Raw genomic sequence first — 21905 nt, forward strand, 5'->3', positions numbered from 1 at the left:
ATATGTATAGTACCACATTTTAGTTGCTGGATTCTAGTATAAACAAACAGCTTCATTAGTAAGACAAGTTCCGGATCATGGTCGAGTTCTAAGTGGTTCTATTTGCTTATAGTAGGATCTGTCTGCACATCAGCCAGTCAGTAGTGTACACTCACAACAGAGGTTGGGTTTTTTTTGTTTATTTTTTGTTGTTTTGGTAACTGCTTTTGTAGTGATCCAATGTTGGGAGAATTTTCATAGTACAAAGTATTTTTATTAATTGTAAGTCCAGTAGTAAATGGAGATGGTCCAATTTTAATGATTCTGCAGATGAGATGACCCAAAGGGATCCCCCTCAATTGGCTGAAAAAATATACACGTTTATATTTTATTACTTACCCATTTGTGTAAATAAGGAAGGAAAATTCACATTTTAAAGAGTCTAAAGAGCTGTGTGACTTTGAGAAAATTACCTAACCTCCCTTTGCCTTATTAGGTTGTAATGAAATTCATTGAGTTAGAACAATATTTGGTACCTAGTAAGCGCTCAAAAGTGTTAGCTATTTTTTAAAAAAAGTGTTAGCTATTATTATCAACTAATGCAGCAAGTGTAAATATCTGTTTTTGGGGATCTATTTGTGCTGCTGTTGATAGTCACTATAGTACAGGAAAGAGAATGTTCCTCATTCTTGTCAGGTAAGTGCAATTATACTGTATTTCTCTGAATATCAATAACATCTTGAGGGTTTGGAGGAGCACAGTTTATGATAGTTGCTAAAATAATGAAACTTTTTTTTTCCTTTTAAATTGAAAACAGAGATTCAGAAAAGCTGAAGAGTTTATTAAGACAGGACTTGCAGATTCCTTGGGAACTTTTGGTTGTCAGACATTAGCAACTTCTCGTTTGCTCAGTTCAAAAGCAAAGAGAACAGCTCCAAGTCAGTGTTTCTCAAAGTGTAGTGTGTGAAACTCTGCCCTCAGAATCTTGGGGTGGATGCTTGTTAAAAAGGAAGCTTTCCAGAACTCTCTTGGGACCTACCGATTCCTTGAAGTGTTAACCGGTATCTCAAGTGCTTCTTATACAACCTTAATTTGGAGACTCCTGGCATATTGAGTAACGCAGGGAGAAAATATCCTCCCTGCACTTGAAATTTGAAAGAATCAAATTGGGCCAAACCCTGGGCACCTTTTAGGGTAGGCTGGTCTGCTAATCAAGTTGCCACATTTGATGCTTTGCCTGGCCATCAAGCATCTCCCAACAGTTGGTTCCCTTACGATCCAAACCCTCCTCTGCCATTACAGTTGTGACTGGCAATCTTGAGTTCCTTAGCTGTTTTCATCAACAGTAGGAAAAGAAAAGGAATTCTGGCACGCTAGTGGTTATGGAAATCAAATATGGGCCTGTTCCACCTTAAAGGGCCTAGGCTTGCCTAAGTGCTTGGGTCTTGCAGAGTTTGGGCACCACCATATTTGGAGCGTGCCTACTTTGGGGCGGGAACCTCCTTGAGAGTGATTAGGTCAGCGCTGGGGGAGGTGACCTTGTTTGGTTTCTGGCACCCGAGAACAGTGGTGCACTGTTTCTGCTGCCCCCGTTTGCCTAATTGGCCCAGGCGCTCCATCAGAGCAAAGCCGCCCAAGAGCTCCTCGCTGGCCGCCCCCGCGGCCCGCAGCTCGGTAGAGGCGGGAAAGCAGCGCGCCTGCGCCGTGGGAACCGGGGCCGGAGGCGAAAAGCGGGGAGCGGAGGGGGGCCGTTGGAGCCGAGTAGCGTACAGAGCGGCGTGTGACGCGGGGACGCCGCGCGCTCCCAACGTCGCCCCGGTTTGACGCACACGGCACCAAACTGTGAGTTTCAGGGGTTATTTGGTCGGATTCTCCGGGACTCGAGTGGGTTTCGGACCTCTGGGCTGTGGCGGCGGCGGGACTGAGGGTGGCGGAAGAACTTGGGGGACCCGACCTTCGGCGCTCGGGCCCGGGGAGCTACGCCCTAGGCTGGGTCCCAACCATCCAAAAGGACGCGTTTTGCCGCACAGGCTAAGATGGCGGCGGCGGCCGAGGAGGCGGAGTTGGTGCTACACAAGGAGCCCGGGTCCCGGGTTCGGGGAGGCGGCGGCCGCAGCGGCCGCGGGGGGCGGCGGAGCCTGAGGTGAGCGGCGGCCGCCGCCGCGGGGCGGGACTCGGCGGAGAATGGGGGGGGGGGGGGACCTTTCCACGGCGGCGTCGGAGGATCCGGTAGCGGACACAAAGGGGCTGAGCTGGGCACTAGACTTGGGGGTTTTGTTTAGTCACATGCAGCCGAGCAGCCAGTGAGCAGTAGGGGGAAGGGGCCGAGATCAGGCGGCTTGGGGAGCCTGGCGGTCGCCATTGCAACGCACTGAGTAACGGGGCGGTCCGAGAGCAGTCACCAACCCCTCTCCGGAGCTGCTCGGTTTTGGCCAGAAGCGCCAGCTCTGGCATTAACTGTACACACCCCTCCCCTAACGGGGGACCAGGACCGCAGAGCCGTCCCCTCCCCCTGTTCTGCAAGATCTTATGCCGCTAGGTGCCTGGGAAGTAACGGCAAGAGGTAAATGGCCCAAAGTGTTTGGGTTGCCAGGGGCTTGGTGGGTGTTCAGCTAAAGCTTTTTGCTTCTCCAGGTCTGATTCCCTGGCCTTTGTGTCCCTGGGAGCTTAATCTCTGCCAGAGGAAAGCAGGTGTGCTCCACTTCTCCCGTGAACCTGAAGATGAGTTGTCCCAGACCCTTCTCAGTGATTGGAAACTTAGGTGGTGGAGCTAAAGGTTTCTTGTTACGAGACTTCCACAGACGACTCTCGTGTTGGGATCCATCCATGGTTTAGCAACATTAGTGGAAAACTTTTCTTGAACTGTCTGAGTAATACTGACATAAATTTAGTTGTTATAAAACTTTTATGTTTAGACTTCAGATTTTGTGTGGTCATTAAGAAGTACTCAACAAGGGGGTAAACACAATGAGGGCCTAAATGATGATCCTGTTTTGTATACAAGTCAATAATTACAACAGAAATACCAAAACACCATCATCTCTTCTGGCCAGTTCCGACTAATGCCAGTCTTGTTGCATCTGGATGATAGATTAGGTTTGCCTTAATAGTATATTGCTTCTCTGCAGTAGTTTAGTTACATTTCTTTGGTCCAAGAAGGAAAGCATGTCAAAAAATAGACAACTCAAGTTACTCAAAGGAAACCTGCTCTTTGCCTACAGTGTCGTGTGTAAGTATCCAGGGAACTTGATGGCAGTAATCCTGCCTTGGTAGCTTTGGTGAGAAAAAATTAGTTTTTATGAGGAAGTTAAAATTTAGACATTTTAATGGGTGAAACATGAAGGCTTGACCACTGTTGGTGCAGTGATAAGTATATTGCTGTTAAAATCATGGCAGTGTAAATTTTAGAACTCTAATATAACATTATACTGCACTTATGGCTACATCATAGTTTGTATACTGTATTAACATTTGAAGTACAGAACTTGGAAACAACTAATGTTTTGTTTTGGCCAGGTCATACTAACAGAGTAAATAATGTGATTGAAGGGATAAACACATTTAGATCGTTAACTTTAGATCTCTGTTCAAATTAAAATTTGAGTTTTTTAATGTAACTTAAAACTTTCATTTTCCTTGCTTCTTTCAGATATATATTTTCCCCCTTTTAGCTAAATTCTTCTAATAGAGAACAATCTTACTGTATTAATGAATGGAAGATACATTAACATTGGCAAAATGTATTACTGAGTCATGCAGTGGTAGAGTGGAAGGAATCTCAGGGAACAGCTAGTTATACCCACTGTTTTATGATATATTTAGGGCCAGATATGATTATGTTAGTGCATAATGGAAAATTGTCTTTTCAACTTCTACCCCATTGCTCTTTTCATTGGTCACATTGCTGGGAGGAGAAGGTGACTCTCTGTAACTAATAATGGTTAAAAAATAAAACGAGAGTATGTTTGAAAGTATCTGTTAGATACTATTATTTTAATGAGAACTTCTGTGACAGTAAGTTAAAAACTGTTATTTAACATGATATGGCGATGTAGTTTTTAAAGTGACTTCCAGTGAAATAATTCCAGATACAAAATACAGACATTTCAAGTAATTTTGGAGCAATGTTTTTGAATTTGGAGTTTTTCAAAAAGCAGTCTTGACCCCCCAAAATTTAAAGAAACAGCTCGATGAACTTCTTGGTAAGTTTGAAATAACTGTCATTACTACCAGTTATTACATAAGAAATGAGATGCCAAAAACAATGATACAGTGCCTTCATTTTGTAATAGTTTTTTTTTTTTTTTTTTTGGTAAATGGACATGCCACTTAGATTGGCCCTTTTAAAAACAACTTGTTAAGATTACTACGACCACTGAATAGTAGATCTGTAAGATCTGTTAGGAAATTCAGCAAGTAGCAAAATCATTTATGGTAGGACCCCACAGTTCTTTAACTTCTTTGGATATCAAATATAACAAAAACTTGTTAAATTGTATTGAGGTTTTAAAGCTTTTATGGGTTATTTAAAGTGCGTTTAAATTATTGAATTTTTAAGAAAGTTCATAAACTATTAATTTTCAACACTGTGCGAGTGGATTTACTTACATTTTAGTCTTATGATAATTAGGATTACTCTCAGATGATTTTTAATTACAAAGTGAGTCTGTTACCTGCAAACCTTAAACATTTTGCAGTTTTAATTTGTTATTCAAGTTGTAAGAGGGAGAGTTTTTGAAATGTGGTTGAGTTGAGACTATTGGGTAGCAGGAGGAGAAAAGAGTCAAGGACACTCACTAGAAGTGGTGGGGATACCTGCAGTTTAGAGAAATTGATAGAAAAGATAAGGTTTGTCGGAGATACACTGTTAAGAGTTAGGGTTACTTATTTCGATTCTTCTCAGGGTGTGATTCCAAAGGAAAAGAGTGGATCTTATTCTTGTAGGAATACTTTTCTCATGATTGCTTTTCAGACAGTCTTTTTTTTTTTTAAAAAGTGCTTTTAACTTTTTAATTGATAGCCTTATACAATAAAACATGAGAATAAGGGATAGCTACTATGATATTTTGGATAGGTATTCAGATGAGCTAACTTTTTACATTTATTATCACTAATCCCTATACAGACTATTTTGTAGATGGAATTTGTAAATATTTACAAAGTTATGAGATGTAGCAATGACTAAAGCAGTTCTAGAAGTACTGTCTTTTAATTTGGGTTTATTAGAGGGAAATCGTTGCTTTTAATATTACAAACCATTTACATCTTTGAATTTTCAGAAAATCGACAATAATCAATCTGATTCTAGCACTAGCTCACCCTGCTGGTTGGATGAAGTATTTCTATTCTTCTCTTAAAAACAAATAAAAAGATCACTGGAGACCTAGAAGGTAGAACAGCAAATTCAATTCATAGTTTTTCTTTAGGAAGATGGGGGTCTCCATGAAAAAGGTATTTTCTCATCTCTAGGGTCTTAGTTGCTCTATTGTTAAATTTTTTCTAAGAGCTGCCAAATCTGAATTGTGGAGTTACTATTCTCTGAATATACTAGGAACTCTTACGTATTATGAGGAGTTACTATGTTTTTGTCCTTTTAAGTTCAAGGTAGGACATCCTTTGACAATTGAGAGATGTTAGCAAGGAAAACAAAAAGTCCTGTGGATGACTTTCCAGGAGGAGAAAAGCAGAGGATTTCGGGGGGAAGAAAAGAAGCATGCCAGGATAGAAGCAGCAGAGCACACTTCTCCCGAATGGAGGAAAGTGAGGCTGGATTAAGATGAGTGTTTCTAAGATATTTCCTTTATACTCTCCCTCTACTAATTTTTGCTTTACCCCTTCTGTTTGCAAACTATAGCCTTCCCATTTCTTTTGGGATTCTAGGAACTGTGATCTTGTAAGTAACTTTGTAAAAAGTATAGATGAGTAATTTGTTCCTTGCAATTTAATTCTGTTAGTCTAGATTGTGGTACAGTTGAAGTTGGTTAGAGTGATAAATACGATTTTTAGATATTAAGCCTTTTAGTATGTGTATCATTCACTGAAGTTGAATATATAGCTTTTAAAAGTTTTTAAAAGACTTTTTGTACGAAGTCCAGAAATTTAAATATTTGGAAGCCAAATGGATAATTTAAAATAAAATCCTAATAAAGTGTTAGGATTAAAGTACTTTACAGTTCACAAAGCATATATATCTATATTATATCAGTTATTTATCTAACTTTTATAAAAGATTAACATTTTTATGCTTTCTTCCATGGTGTTTATCCTTTTACTGGAAAGCTTAATGCAAATCTTTTTCATCAGTTTCTTGAGGAAGAAGTTAAATGTAACTATTATTTTCAAAACACCATTTATTGGGGAGGGAGTGGTTGCCAACCGTTGAATGGTTTGTGAAGGTGGGTTAAACCTTGCCAAAGTGGGAATTAATTGCCTGCTGCTTACTGTTGATTTACTGAATAATACATACATACACACACACATAAATGTGTATACGTACACAAACACACACACACACACACACACAGGAAATCATAGTTGCATTTGCAATTATGAATAAAGAGGCAGGATGAGATAAGGTTTAAAAGTGTAAGCCTTGAAGTAAAACTGATGAGGTTAAAATCTAGCTGTGTGGGGGTGCCTGGCTGGCTCAGTCGGTGGAGCATGTGACTCTTGAGTCGGGGTTGTGAGTTCAGGCTCCACTCTACATTGGGCATAGAAAGTACTTAAAAAAAATCTAGCTGTGTGAGCACTAAGCAAGAGGATTTAACAGTAATATCTTCATAGAAGCTTAAGATTTACATTGCACAATTCATGTAAAGTCCTTAGCTTTCTGGTACACAATGGGTACACAAATGTTATCTTTTATAATAATAGTTATTACTGTTACTATTGTTTAATATTTTTTTTTTATAGTAACTTGGAATTTTCACCTGCAAGTGATTTGGAATTGTATATTTTTGCTGTTGTTCCTTTTTTAGACCCATGTCTACAAAGGTAAGGTTGTTAGGAAGTCAGAGGCAGGCAACAAAGTTTGCCTTCTCCAGTTCTAGCAGCAAAAGCTATTAATCAGGTTCAGTATTTCAGGAACACATTCCCTTTTGTTACTGGTCAGCTGATGAATAAATGCACTTGGGAATGAGTACATTTTAGTGAAGTTATTTCCCAACCAGTGTGTTGGTTTATCTTTTTTAAAACATCCTGAATTTCTTTACTCTCCTTTAAATTTTTGACGAAGAGGATGGTGGTCATTAGGAGAGAGAAGAGGGTGAGTGGCTGTGTATATTTGTACAGAATATACATATAAACCCCAGATAGGAGAGAAGAGTAGCTTCAGCAGCAGCTAGATTGAGGAGAGGCATGTTATTTTTTCACTGCTTAGTCTGAGTCAGGGGAATTTCCTCAAACAGCATTTCCTTTTGCTGTTTTCCTCTCTATACTTTGTTTTGTATTTGTCTGTGCTGATATAGTCTTAAACTTACTTCTCTCTTTAAGTTTTCTTTTACCACCTACTTCTCCCATCCCCAACACAAATTTTAAGCTTTTTAAAAAAAATTGTAAAAGGAAGCTAGTAAATAATTTTAAGTTCACGTGCAGATGGGTGTGAGTATGAAAAATTAGAAGTTTCATATATGCTTAAAAATAGTTTCAGCAGTTTGGAAAATGAATGGGGGAAAAGTCACCCATAATCTTATCACCATTATGTAGTCATTAGTATTAAAGGAAAAGGATATGAGACTGACATTAATTAAATATCTACTGTGTATTCCTTATAATAGTGCTTGATATATATATTCCCATTTTTTATGCAAGGAAACAAACTCAGACTCTGGTCACATAGATAGTAAATGGTACAGCAGCCAAGTTTGAACATAGGCATATCTTGATTCTATAGAAAAGTTCTTTCTATTCTGCCTTCCTCTCCTTTCTATCTATATTTTAACCTAATTATTACAATTTGTAAGTTTTATTTCCTACTTATAAAACAACATTATAAAAGCATTTTTCTCCCTACCCTTATTTCAGGCGGTGTCTTATTGCCCACATTGTTTATTCATACCACCATATAAAGGCTCTTTGTCTTGGCTACTAGATATTGGTACAGTGATATTGGTCAAAGTGGAAGCTGCCTTTTCCTTTACTGAGTGACCAAGAAGAAAAATAATGTAGGTTAATCAGAACTAATACTTTCTGGTATTAGAAAAGCTACAGGTTTAATAATACTATCTGATGAGACATTTAACTCAAAATTGGATATACATAAAATGTAGATGACATTTTCAATTTATAGCCATCAGAGAACAACTTTTTAAATAACTTTTTAAATATTTTTATACTTTGAAATGCCATAAGCTTCCTTGTTAGAAATATTTTTAAATGATATTAAAATTAAATAGGCACTTAATTCTCTTTAGTTATTATCTGTAATTCCTAATGTAATAATCACTATAAAAGGGAGAAAATAATTGAATTCTTACACTATCATTGGGTGGATGGCATGTATTAAAAAATAATTTGTGGGGCTTTTATAGATTGTATAGGGCAGCACTGCCCAATAGAAATATGTTGAGCCACAAATGTGATTTAAAATTTTCTATAGCTTTGTTAAAAAATAAAAAATAGGTAAAATTAATTTTATTAATGTGTTTATTTAATGCAATATATTCAAAACATTCTTTCAATATGTAAATACAATTGAGATATTTTACATTCTTTTTTTCCCCCCATGCCAAGTCTTCAAAATCAAAAGTGTGTGTTCCACACTTAAAGCACATCTCAGTTCAGATTAGCTAAACCTCAAGTACCTAGTAGTGACATGGCTTTCATATTGGACAGTGCAGCTATAGATAGTAAATTCTATACAAGTATGGAGAAAGGATAAAGTAGAAATTGAACTGAGCCTTAAAGAATAGCTAAGAAAAGAGTATGCTGGAGAACAAATCTGTAAAGTGATGGGAATTAAAATAGGAGATATAATTTGAAATCACATAATAGAGTGGCTTGAATCTAGGGAATTTGTTTTGTATGGGGGATGTGTATGTGAGAAATATATGTTAGAGGGTGCTTAATCCATGTCTTGTACATGAGCATTTGATAAATATTGAATTAATATTTAAGTGAATTAATATGAGGCAGAACAAGAAAAATGCCGGAAGAATACTAACAAAGCCTCATAGGTCTCCTTGTGCTTAGGGTATATTGGTGTTCTGTGATTAGCAATATGATGGAGATTAGTAATATGATGGAGAATGATCAAAACGGATGAGATTTGAGAAAAGGTTTTAGATTTGACCATTATTGGTAAGTTATTTTTAAATGGTTTATTTATTTTTATTTTTAAATTTTATTTATTTATCTTTTTTTTTTTTTTTAAAGATTTTATTTATTTATTTGACAGAGAGAGAGAGAGATAGCGAAAGCAGGAACACAAGCAGGGGGAGTGGGAGAAGGAGAAGCAGGCTTCCCGCGGAGCAGGGAGCCGGATGCGGGGCTCGATCCCAGGACCCTGGGATCATGACCTGAGCCGAAGGCAGACGCTTAACGACAGAGCCATCCAGGTGCCCCTATTTATTTATCTTAATAGATCTTATTTATTTATTTATTTGACAGAGACACAGTCAGAGAGGGAACACAAGCAGGGGGAGTAGGAGAGGGAGAAGCAGGCTTCCCATGGAGCAGGGAGCCTGATGCAGGCCTCGATCCCAGGACCCTGGGATCATGACCTGAGCCGAAGGCAGATGCTTAACGACTGAGCCACCCAGGTGCTATTTTTAAAGATGTATTTAGTTATTTGAGAGAGAGCAGGAGGGGAGGAGCAGAGGGAGAGGTTGAGAATCTCAAGCAGACTCTGTGCTGAGTGTGGAGCCCAACATGGGGCTCAGTCTCACGACCACAAGATCATGATCTGGGCTGAAATCAAGAGTCAGATGCTTAACCAACTGAGCCACCCAGGCGCCCCTATATATTTTATTTAGATATAACTTACATACAGTGAAGTGCACAAATCTTATGAATACAGCTCAGTGAAATTTTACATATAGGTACACATAACTTCTACTCAGATCAAAATACAGAACACTGAGAAAGGTGCTTTGTGCCCCTTCCTATTAATTCCCCCTCCAGAAGTAACCACTATTTTGATCTCTATCACCATGAATAAGTTCGGCTTATTTTTGAACTTGTTTATGGCATATTTGTCCTCCTTTCCAAGGGTACTGAGAATTGATGGCTTGAATCTTTTTCTTTTCTATCCTTGTTTGGCATTAAGTGAATTTGGAGGTAATGAGATGGTAAGTAGTTGGTTCCATGGCTCTTCCTTTTTTTTTCCCCCCCAGTGTGGTTTATGCCAAAATCAGAGAGGTGTTTCTTAGTTTTCATTAATATTGACCCTTTAGAAGTTTTATAATGAGAAAATTTGTTTAGAATGCAGAGATTTGAATTGTTTCTAGAGATAACATAGTTATCTGGCTTGCTTTCATTACAGTATTTTCTAGGCATATAGCCAAGAGGTAGAGGAGGTCTTGGATTGCCTCCTTATATAGAGGCCTTTTGGAACCTCTTTAATAGTAGCTTCTAAGCATTATGTGAGTTAGCTTTCAAGCATCGCAGGTTACTTAATAAGGCGTTTGAGTATTTCTGATTGTGATTGTAGGGATAAGAATAAATTGGTATATTTCTGTTTACAGCTCAGTATCCATTCTCAACCTGAAAGATTTTGACATTTATGTGTAAAGAACTAAAATGTTACCTTAAGGACAGTTACACAAAAATTTGAATGGTTAAAATCCATGAGGTAGGTACACTTTACTAAATGAGAACTGAAATGGAGTTAGTGATCATGATTTTACTTCTAGCGCTTGAATCAATTTTATTTTTCAAATGGAATTAATGGTTACAACATCGTGTTTCATAAATACTGAGCAGCGGAAGCCCTGTTTACTAGTATAACAATTGGTGCTTTGGGAGAAGGATTTTTATTTCTGAAATATGTATTATAATAAAGTTGTAAAAAGTATATAACAATGAAAATATGTATCTTTACATTCTAGTATGCCTAGTTTTGAGGAATAGATATGTTTTATAAATTGTGCAGAAGTGGACATTTAGCTTAGATGGTTAAGCATCTGCCTTCCGCTCAGGTCATGATCCCAGGGTCCTGGGATCGAGTCCCGCATTGGGCTCCTTGCTCAGTGGGGAGCCTGCTTCTCTTTCTCTCTCTCTCTCTCTGGCAAATAAATAAAATCTTAAAAAAAAAAAAAAGAAAAGAAAATACCTTTCTTGTTAACGTTGGATTATGAATACTTTTGAATTTATGAATGAAAATATTTAAAGTTTTGGTTTTTTAAAATGTATAATAACTTTGCTTAATACACTCTTCTCTAAGAATTTTAATAGTTGTCTTGAAGAAATAAAACCTCATCTATCAACTTACATAGGTTTTGTATTTGTGAAGTATAGAAGGCTAAAGCAAAATTGGTTAGATTAGACCTTGAAAACATACGGTTATTATCTACAAAATACTAATTTTATATAATACCTTTTGGGTAAGATTTAGAAAACCACAAACAAAACAGTTCAAATGTTACTAATGAACAGCCTTAAGAGCTGACTTCTCTGGGTAGAAAAAACACATTTAAGGGTATGTTCTATGTTTTTGTGTTGTTTTGACAAAAATGGCTATTATATTTGAATTTAGTTTTGGGAGATTGGATTTTTTTGTATGCAGAAAAACCTTATTGTATGGTTGTATTTTCTCCAACCTTTGCTTGTTTTCATTGGGTTAGTTATATAGAATTCATGTAGTATCTCACTGGGGGTAAGAATGCTGAAATAATAGAGCAAAGGATATGGTTCCTCCTCTAAAGAGCTCATGAGCTAAGACACAACTTGAGGAGTACTTAATAATGAAATATTTGAATTACTGAGTTGACACAAAATAAAATGAGTGGTATCCAGTAAGATTGGACTAATTAATTAAGCTTCTTGGCAAAAATATTTTTATAATCTAGGTTTTGAAGAAGTATGAATAGATTAGTGGGGAGGGAAGGGAGTATCAACTAGGGAGAAAGGTATGTTAAAAAGCACAGAGATGGGAATTGTGGAATGCAAGCATTTTCCTTACTCAAAGTAGAATCTATTTTAAATGAATGTAATGAAAAATAAATTTGATAAGATTGTGGCCTGAGCTGGAGGAATCTAAAGAAATTTGGATTAGAAATTAGAAATAAGGGATTCAACTAAAGTCCACTGAACAGAAATAAATGAAGAAAAATAAAAAAGATTAGCAGCCACATATAACATGACTGAGAGAAAGATTGAAGTGAGGAAGTTAGAGGTTATTATCTTGGTGGGAGGGAGGGAGTAAGGATCGGTAGTTTTAAAATCAGGCAGGTGAAGTGTGTGGCTCCTGTTTGTCATGCAAAGTTAAAATTAGAATGGAACAGTCTTGTTATCTCTAGCTATTGAAAATAAATTTACTTGGACACACAATTTGCAAATAAGTTACTAACACTAATTGGGATACATCTGCTTTGTTCTATAAAAAACTGATGAGCTTTTAAGTTTGATTGGAAAACTAAGTAAAACTCAAGAAAGTTATGCTATAGTGGTATTTTCTGAAATGCTAGTACTTTGAACTAAAAAAAAATGCTTGAGATGAATAATAAGAAGAGCTTGTTTGTAATTGTAATGTTGTATTTTGAGTTATAATAGTACATTGTAGCCATGGTTTAAGAGACATTCTAATTGGTATAGGAGCTGGTGGGAAAACAGATAATAAAAATTAGTCTGGACTTTCAGTGTTTAAATTTGTTTTCAAATAAATGCTTATTTTAAAATTTAGGATAGTTGAGAACAAACTGCTTTTATTGGGGGAAAAGATTCCTATAGTTCCCTTGGAACAGAAGTATTTTTTGAAATTTAAGATGTAAGTTGTTTGTCTTTACTGGAGTTTTTAAGAGTTCTTGAATGTGTACCATGTCTTAAAGTGAGTAAGATTATTCTTAAAACTGAAGAAGTTTTTAAAAAGAGTTATTTATTAGAGAAAGAGAGAGAGAGCACTCGCTGTGGGGAGGGGCAGCTAAGAGCAGACTGTGCAATGAGCACAGAGCCTGATGTGGGTCTCATTCCCACGACCCTGAGATCACGACCTGATCCCAAACCAAGAGTTGGATGCTTAACAGACTGCACCACCCAGGCGCCCCTTAAAACAGAAGAATTTAAAAACTATGAAAAAATTATACAAGTAATACAATTAAAAATTGTTTTCTGCCCTTTTTAGAGTTAGTAAATAGAACAGAATTTGGGAGTTAATAGAGTCTAGGAACTTAAGATAGTATGTTAGTCTTACTTTAACAAGTTTACATTTTAATCATTCTCACAGTTAATATAGGGTTAACTTCAGTTAGTAAAGAAGTTAGGTTTCTGGCAACATGATAAAATAGGGAGGTACATTTGACTGTGTCCAAGTTACCTGTTGAAATGTCAGTTAAAGCAAAAGAAAATAGGCTGTTCCCTACTGTCACTGGAAATAGAGATTTCATCCATCCTCTGAAGTTTGGCATTTTGGTATAAATAGTATGGGTGAGAAGGGATGACAGCAGAACGGTTTACTCTCTGATTATCATGATGAACTATTGGTATGGGAATAGGAAGCTTCCCTGAAAGCCCTCCCCTGGACCTCTTTTCTTCTTCCCTTTTTGCCTGTAAACTTCTTGGAAATGGATCCACCCCCACCTCTTTGTTCTCCTTCGGTCTATACAAGCTGAAAAACAACGAAAAATCACCATGTGCATGAGGAGAGGCCGCAGTTTGAGAGGGATGGGGACTAGGAAACAAAATTGACTATTCCATACACATTGATCCTACCAAAAAGTTCATACAGGAAAGAGGTGGAGGAGATGGAGATAATTTCCAGTTGCTGTGATGGAACCAAAAATCTTATGCTAGGTCAGTGAATGCCTTAATGATGGCAGTGCCATTTAGAGTGATACAAATGGCATCCTACGTAGGTGTCCTTTAGTATGATATTCCTTGTCTAACTTTCTCCTGGTTCATATTATTTTCCAAAACTTATTCACCAACTTCCTGTCAAGTTTGGTTACCTTAAACCCTTCCAATAGCTTTTTCTTCATGTAACGGGAGTTGGTCCTCCTCACTCCCCACCTTTACATACTGAATTAAAAATTCTTGGTGTGTGGTTTTGAGTTTTATCTAAGACATAATAACAGAAATCTTAAAAATAAAGGAATGGCAAAAATACGAAAACTTACAAGTTCATCAATTCAAGCAAAGGAGAAAACCTTTCTAGGGTAAAATGGATGAAAAAAGGCATTTTTTAATTAATAAAAAGAACTAAACACTATCAGGCTTGAACTTTTGTGTGATAAACAGCATTGAAATGAGAAGTGTAGAGTAAGTAGCCTTTTTTTAGAGAAATTAGTAATATCAACTTTATCTCTCAGAATTTAATAGAACAAATAAACAAAAATTAAGGCTATAAAGATTTGAGTAGCAGTATGTTTTACTTACTAGATGTATGTCAAACTTTGTTCCAAATAGAGAATAGACATTCTTTTCAAATTCCTGTGAATTTTTAAAAAATTGTGTCTTGGGCTTCAAAGAGAATTTGAAGTTTTAAATTAGAGAAATTGAATTGTATAGTCCAATGTTTTTTGACTAAAGTAATAAAACTAGATGTTAAAGCCAAATGATTATAACTACTTGGATGATGAAAACTCTGTGTACTCCTGGGATTTAAGCTTAAATTTAATACTGATTAGAGGTTAACGACAATGAGCACATGACACAAAAAACAAATGAGATTAATATTCATTTAAACATCATGAGTTAAAAAACTACTTTGCTCTCAAATTCCTAATAGAATTATAATAGTGGTTTTCTTTTTTTTTAATAATTTTTTTAAAGATTTTATTTATTTATTTAATTGACGGAGAGAGACAGCGAGAGAGGGAACACAAGCAGGGGGAGGGTCAGAGGGAGAAGCAGGCTTCCCGCTGAGCAGGGAGCCCGATGCGGGGCTCAATCCCAGGACCCTGAGATCATGACCTGAGCTGAAGGCAGTCGCTTAACCAACTGAGCCACCCTGGCGCCCCTATAATAGTGGTTTTCTTAAAAAGGCATTGGGTGTCAAGGACAAAGAAAACTGGAAAGTTGATCACAGAAGTAAAACTTTGGAAGCTTGAAAGCAGCAAGTGGTAACTAATTTTGTAGATCTGAGAAAACTGAATTTTCTGCTCTTAGTAGGGGAGGCCTAGAATTGGTACTGTATACTCTGGGATGCTTCAGAAATTGGTGGCTTCATGTACTTTGAAAGAATTGCCCAAAAGTGTATAATAACAAGTAAGCAACACTTGTGGTACTAGGAAAGGGTTTCCTACCTTCAGGTTTCTTCTCTGATATTCAAATGGAGGATTTCTGTATTTGAGAACTCCACACACAGCTTGGGTTAGGGTGTCATACTAAAAAAACAGAATTACACAGCAATCTGTATGTTGAACCAGGAATCATCCCCAGCCTCTTTTTCTCTATTAGTTCTGAGAATACTGGGGGTCAGGCTCATAACCCCAGATGTGAGATTGGAAGATTAATCCTGTTATAGCAAACTAACGATCAGGAAAAAAGACCAACAGATAACAACAGATGTGGATCTACCCAGGGAAATGGCCCAGATGGGCCCAGATTGATCATCTTGCAATGACACCTACCCATTAACACAGGATTTCCAGATAGCTTTTATATGTTTCATTTTAAGATATGACAATAAGGATCATTAAACATTTGAGGATAACCCCAGTATGAAAGCAGAGATAGAAACAGCAGTCCCCCCGCAAAAAAACCCCAAAAAACCCCAAACTTAAAACGTTACTGAAATATGTTTGGAAGTAAGATAATTGTATCTTTGAAACAAGAAAGGATGCTTGCTAGAAAAAGTAAAAAGGCAACCCTCAGAAAACAAAAGCTCTTAGACCTTTAGAATGTGAAATAATAGGATTGGAAATATAGAATATGAGATACTTAATAGAAGAGTTAGAAGTTTAGAATATTAAATTCTTGCAGACGGTTGGAAGATAAAGTTGAAATCTTCCAGAAAGCAGGACAAAAAGTGATGTAAAGTAGAAGATAAGGAAATTAGAAGATCATATTTGGTGAGTTCAACAAATGAAAGATAAGAATTACAGGATGGGAGGGCGCCTGGGTGGCTCAGTTGGTTAAGCGACTGCCTTCGGCTCACGTCATGATCCTGGAGTCCCTGGATCGAGTCCCGCATCGGGCTCCCTGCTTGGCAGGGAGTCTGCTTCTCCCTCTGACCCTCCTCCCTCTCATTCTCTCTGTCTCAAATAAATAAATAAAAAATCTTTAAAAAAAAAAAAAGAATTACAGGATGGGAGAAGATGTGTGGAGGAAATTAATATAATTGAACAAAAAACTTGGGTTTTCACATTGAAACGCCTTACAGAATGCTCAGCGTAGTGATCGAAAAACAACACATCAAAGTACGTCATGATGAAATTTCAGACACCAGAAATAAAAGGAAGATCCCAAAAGCTTTCCCATATGAAGCATATAAAAGAGATTAGGAATCAGTAACAGTGGAAAGGAATTGTTAATGGAATAATGCCTTCAAAACTCTTGAAGGAAAGGTATTTCCAAACTACTAATTCAAGCTATCAAGTGTGGGAATAGGCTAAAATTATGAAACATAAGAGGTTGTTAGAATATTTCCTTCCATTGCACTGTATCTCAGGAAGTTACTAGAGGACATGGACTTTATGAAAATGATGGGTTAAGTAAAAAAGAGGAATTCTCCAGGAAATAGAATTTAGTATAGGAGAGAAGTAAAGAGAACACATAACTAAAATGGTGAGGGAAATCCAAGAAGGGTGGGCTGTGCAGCAGGTCTGAAGAATGATCAGTTCAGATTGGGACAAGAAGAAAAGAGGATCTAGATGGTATGTCTTTAGAAACACTTGTATGCGAGCACACGTGAAATAGAGGGGATTTTTGTGATTTTATTCAAAAGGGACATTTATCTATAGTTTTCTTTTCCTGTGATGTCTTGGTTTTGGTATGAAGGTAAAATAATGACTTCATAAAATGAATTAGGAAATGTTCCTTCCTGTTCTGTTTTGGGGAAGGTTTGAGAAGCATTGGTGTCAATTCTTTAAACATTTGGTTTAAAGGTAGATTGCACCAGAGAATCCATCTAATCCTGTTTTATTTTTGGTAAGTTTATTCATTATTTAATCTCTTTAATTTAGTATAGGTCTATTTAGATTTTCTGCCTCTTCTTGATTCAGTTTCAGTAGTTTTTTCCTAGAAATTTGTCCATTTTGTCTAGGTTATTTAATTTGTTGCTATGCATTTGTTCCTGGTGTTCCCATATAATCCTTTTTATTTCTTATTATAACGCCAGTAGTAATGATCCTTTTATCATTCTTGATTGTAATAATTTGTCGTTTTTTCTTGGCCAGCCTTCTGAAGGTTTGTAAATTTCATTGATACTTTCAAGGAACCAACTTTTGATTTCATTGATTATTCTGTATTTTCTGTTCTCAGTTTCATTCATTTAAGCTGTAATCTTTATTATTTTCTCCATCTGCCTGTTTTGGGTTTAGTTTTTTCTTTTTTTGTTTTTTTAAGGTCAAAGGTTAGGTTATTGAATTGAGATTTTTTTTAATGTAGGAATATATAGCTATAAATTTCCCTTTAAACATTGCTTTCACTTCATCATTTAAATTTTGGCGTACTTGTGCTTTTGTTTTAACATATTTTATAATTTCCCTGTGTGATTTCTTTGATCTATTGGTTATTTAGTTGCTTAATTCCCACATATTAATTTCCCATATTTCTTCTGTAACTGCTTTCTAGTTTGATTCCCTTGTGTGTGGAGAACATACTTTGTATGATTTTATTTCCTTAAAATTTTTGAAACTTGTATTATAGCCCAATATATGGTCTGTATTGGAGAATGTTCCATGTACACTTGAGAAGAAAGTGTTCTGCTGTTTTGAGTGGAGTATTCTGTAGATGAATGTCAAGTCTAGTTAGTTTATAGCGTTAAAGTCTTCCGTTTCCTTGCGTTTTTCTGTCTGGTTCTATCCATTATTGAAAATGAGGTATATAAGTCTCCAACTATTTTTATTTGTTTTTATCTGTTTATTTTTCCTTTCAACTTTATATGTTTCTGTTTCATATATTTTGAGTCTTTATTGTTAGGAGTATATATGTTTATAGTTGATCTATAATTTTTGATGAATTGATCCTTTTATTATTATAAAATGTCCTTCTTTGTCTCAACACTTTTTTTCCTTAATGTCTGTTGTGTCTGATAAGAGTATGGCTACTCCAGCTCTCTTTTGGTTACAGATTGCTTGGTATATCTTTTTCCATCCTTTTACTTTCAGCTTATTTGAATCTAAAGTGTCTTTGAACCTACAGTGTATCTCTTTTAGATAACATCTAATTGGATTGTGGTTTTTTGCCCATTCTGTCAGTCACTGGATTTTGATTGGAATGACCAATTAATTTGCATTTAATGTAGTTACTGATAAGGGAGGATTTATGTCTGCTATTTTGTTGTTTTCTGTGTCTTAAGATTTTTTTCTGTTGTTCCTTTATTCCTCAACTGTTGCCTTCCTTTGTACTAAATAGATTATTTTCTAGTACCATTAAAATCCATTGTTCCTTTTTTTCACTATATATTTTTTTCATTGTGGTTGTCCTGGGAATTGCAGTTAATAACTTACTTCAGTCTAGTTCAGATTAATATCAATTTCAAAAATATACAAAAATTTTGCTCCTGTATAGCTCCATTCCTTCTCCTTCCTTTGTGCTATTATTGTCATGTAAGTTACCTCTATATGTCTTTTAAATGATAGAAGAAAAAAGTTACAAAATTAAAAATTATACTGTCTTTTATATTTACCTATCTAGTTACCTTTTTTGTGCTCTTTATTCTTCAGGTGGATTCAAGTTACTGCCTAGTGTCCTTTCATTTCAGCCTTTAGTATCTCTTGTATAGCAGGTCTTCTGGCAACCAGTTCTGTCAGTTTTTGGTTATCTGTGAATGTCTTAACTTTCATTTTTGAAAAGTAAAGAATTCTTGGTTGACAGTATTACTTGTTCAGTACTTTGAATATGTCTTCCTATTGCCTTTTGGCTTCCATGGTTTCTGATGAGAAATTATTAATTTTATGGAGGATCTCGATACGTGACAAGTCACTTATCTATTGGCTTCTTTCAGGATTCTCTGTTTTTTGAGTTCCTTGAGCTTTTTGGGTGTTAGGGTAATATTTTTCATTAAATTTAGGGGAATTTTCAGTGATTATTTATTCAGATATTGTTTCTGCCCTTTCCCCTCCTCTCTTTCTGGGACTCCCATTATGTGTATGTTGGCATGTTTAATGATGTCCTTCAGGTATCTTAGATTCCTCTTTTTTTTTTTTTTCCTTCATTTGTTTTTCTTTCTGTTTTTGGAGTAGATAATCTCGATCTTCACATCCACTGATTTCTTCCTTCTGCCTGCTCATATCTGCTGCTGAAAACTTCTAGTGAATTTTTAATTTTATTTAAATTTTTTTAGTTTTCAGCGCCATTTCTGTTTCATTCTTTTTCATGATTTCTTTCTCTATGTTTTCTGTTTGTGGGACATCCATCTCATACTTTCCTTTAGTTCGTTTGACAAAGTTCCTTTAGTTCTTTGAACATGTTTAAAGTAAGTGATTTATGAATATTGCCTAGTAAGTCTAATGTCTGTGTTTCCTTGGACAGTTTCTGTTGACTGCTTTTTGTTTGTTTTCCCATGTGTATGAGCCATTCTTTCTCATATAGTTAGAAGTTTTATCATTTTTTTGTTGAAAACTTCATTTTAAATAATGTGGCAGCTTTGATAATCAGATTCTCCCCTTCCCAGTGCTTGTTGTTACTATTTGTTGTTTATTAAACTAATAAAGAGTTTTTTTAAACGAATTCTGTAAAATCTGTATTTTTTTTTTTTTTTTAAGATTTTATTTATTTGACAGAGAGAGACACAGCGAGAGAGGGGACACAAGCAGGGGGAGTGGGAGAGGGAGAAGCAGACTTCCTGTGGAGCAGGGAGCCCGATGCGGGGCTCGATCCCAGGACCCTGGGATCATGACCTGAGCCGAAGGCAGACGCTTAACTGACTGAGCCACCCAGGCGCCCCTGTAAAATCTGTATTCTTTATCATGGGTGGCCCCTGAAGTTTCTATTCAGTTAGCTTAGTGGTCTAATAATTCAACAGAGATGTCCTTAAATGCCTGAAATCTCCCAGTCTCAACATTCAGAAAGGAATTTTATAATTTTGCCTTACACTTCCTGCTTGTGCAGAGCCTCTGGTTAGCCAGAGGTGAGTGCTTAGGGTCTTCTCAGGCCTTTCCTGAGCATATGCACATCCCTATGCTTACATGTGACCATCTAGATTCTCAGGAATATATTGCAGCTTTTCTTAGCACCCAGTTTTTCTTTTTCAGCTCTTTTGGTTAGCCTGTTGTTTGTCTTATCCACTGCCTTGGTCAGCTGCAATATAAAAAAGTGGCCTCTGATAGTTTTTTGACAAACACCCTTGGGGAAAAGTTTTGTTTTGTTCTCTTTCTGCATTGGGTGAGCTCCGAGGTCAAATTAAGGTAACTTTAGGAGTGGGGTCTTCCAAGAAACCACCAAACATGTCAAATAATGACAGTCCTCTGGGAATGTAGTAGAGGTGATCTCATCATCTTCTGCCCCCCCCCCCCCCAAGTATAGCTGCCGGGCTATTAGTTTTCACCAGGTTTGTGGACTGTTGAGTTTCAAAGCTACCATAGAGCTGGAGTGGGAGGATGGGAATAGGGCAAAATAAAATGCCACAAAATTTGCTGGTCTTAATCAAGATTTAGCCATCTTTCTTGAATAAGAAAGTCTTGCAGCAAGACTTTGGTTAATTTCTCGTTTGGAAAATGTTGACTCTTTTTTTTTTTTTTTTGCCATTGTTCTTGTCAATTTAATGGAGATGATGTTTTTCAGATGTCCTTATTTTGATATTTTTGCTGTGTCTTACTGTTGAGTTTTGAGAGTTCTATTTTAGAGTCTTGTTATGTAGTTTGCAAACGTCTCCAACTCTGTCACTTGTTTTTTAATCCTCTTAACAGGATCTTTCACAGAGTAAATAAAAGATTTTTGATTTGATGAAGTCCTGTTTATCAATTTTTTTTTATGGATCATGCTTTTGGTGTTAATTCAAAGAATTCTTTTTCTAGGTCTAGATCCTGATGATTTTTTTTTCTATCTTCTACAGGATTAATAGTTTTACATTTTAACATTTAAATCTATAGTCCACTTAAAATTAATATTGGTATAGAGTGTGAGATTTAAGTTGGTATTCTTTTTTTTCTCTCTTTATATTCAGTTGCTCCAGCACCAGTTGTTGAAAAGACCTATTTTTCTCCATTGAATTGTTTTAACACTTTAGTGAAAAAGTCAGCCATCCTTATGTAGGGCTTTGAGGAGGTTATAGAAAATATAGCACGAATACTAGAGAGTTAATTCATTTTCTTATGTAGGAGGCAATTAAATCCAAAATGAAAAACCAGTATAACCAAATTGTTTAGAAATTGGGTGGGGGAGGGATGGTTAGAGAAGAGGTGGTGGGTAGTGCTGATTTTCATAACAAGCTTTATTTCATTCTTAAAATATGCGTTTATATAATTTTAATTAAAATAAAAACAAATACTGTAGGGTAGGTAATGCCAGTGCTTAGGGGGAAAGTTTAAAACCTTAAATGTCTATATTTTTAATTTTGAAATGTTTTTAATGTGGAAAAAATACTCAATGCATGGTAAAAAAAATGTACAACTTCAGAATTCAAAAGTGTGTACCTGCTTAACCAACCCCTAGTCAAGAATTAAAACATT

At 36.3% G+C, this 21905-nt stretch overlaps 1 protein-coding gene across 5 annotated transcripts in view; it reads left to right on the forward strand.

The window, feature by feature from the left end:
- Positions 1–1527: 1527 nt before the first annotated feature.
- Positions 1528–21905, forward strand: part of ZNF644 (zinc finger protein 644) — a 211132-nt gene continuing 190754 nt past the window's right edge. Inside the window, exons 1-2 of one of the 5 annotated variants that reach the window (XM_064588843.1) lie at positions 1528–1821; positions 2614–3208. The gene's annotated coding sequence lies outside the window, so the exon portion shown is untranslated. The other 4 variants (XM_064588842.1, XM_064588846.1, XM_064588844.1 and 1 more) reach the window with 4 other exon arrangements.

The sequence above is a fragment of the Mirounga angustirostris genome, unplaced genomic scaffold (assembly GCF_029215605.1).
Source record: "Mirounga angustirostris isolate CCGP_5_RB_7025 unplaced genomic scaffold, mMirAng1.0.hap1 SCAF_4, whole genome shotgun sequence".
Taxonomy (NCBI): Eukaryota; Metazoa; Chordata; class Mammalia; order Carnivora; family Phocidae; genus Mirounga; species Mirounga angustirostris.